At 40.8% G+C, this 716-nt stretch overlaps 1 pseudogene; it reads right to left on the bottom strand.

Moving 5' to 3' along the window:
• Window positions 1-9: 9 nt before the first annotated feature.
• On the bottom strand, window positions 10-713 carry LOC145719521 (52 kDa repressor of the inhibitor of the protein kinase pseudogene; annotated as a pseudogene).
• Between the last annotated feature and the right edge of the window lie 3 nt (window positions 714-716).

Below are 716 nucleotides of genomic sequence, written 5' to 3'. Positions count from 1 at the left end.
GATGTCTGCATCTGTTTCTGCTGTGTTTTCGAGCAGAACAATGTGTTAACTGCTGTTGTCTCAAAGCGCTTTCTCAGAACCTCTTCGCCAGAATTTATCCGGCACTCCAGCAGTGCTTGGAAGTTATCCGGAGTAAACAGACCCTCTGGGATTTCATCAGTTTCATGCCCATCCAGAGGGATGTTTTGTTTTCCCATAAGAATCAAAATTTCAAATAAAGATTTTAAGTATTCTTTGTTTTCTTTCTCTTCAAGGGTTAAAGGTAAAATGTCTTCATCCTGTTCTTCACCCCCTTCTTCTGCACTGGGATTCTGAGCATTGCTGTTATTTATTTCTTTATGTTTTGGTTCCTGTTCAGAAGTTTCATCAATTTTTTTCTGTTTCAGTGTCCTGATTTCATCTTCACTCAATTCTTTTATTCGTTTTCTGTGTCTACTATGTGGATTGTTCAAATGACTGGTAAGATCAAATATTGTTGGTATTGCATTATCTCGAAGAACTGTCCTATAAGGACTAGTTCTACAGATCATAGAGGTCTCAAAGTGTTTGGCACATAATCGATAATGTTTATTTAGTTGATCAGGTGTTTTATCTTCTAAGTCTGCTCTCCTACAATTCTCCACCCACTTCTGGCATCTGGCCGGATCCCGCGGGAACCTGAAAAAGGCCAGGTCCGACTGCGTACTCTTCCTCGTGCAGTTGGGGGCAGCGCAGAA

Source organism: Leptonychotes weddellii, unplaced genomic scaffold (genome assembly GCF_054177405.1).
Source record: "Leptonychotes weddellii isolate Sample4059 unplaced genomic scaffold, ASM5417740v2 HiC_scaffold_50186, whole genome shotgun sequence".
NCBI classification, from domain to species: domain Eukaryota; kingdom Metazoa; phylum Chordata; class Mammalia; order Carnivora; family Phocidae; genus Leptonychotes; species Leptonychotes weddellii.
Note: the sequence above shows the minus strand (reverse complement) of the source record. Positions and strands in the feature narration are given on the sequence as shown.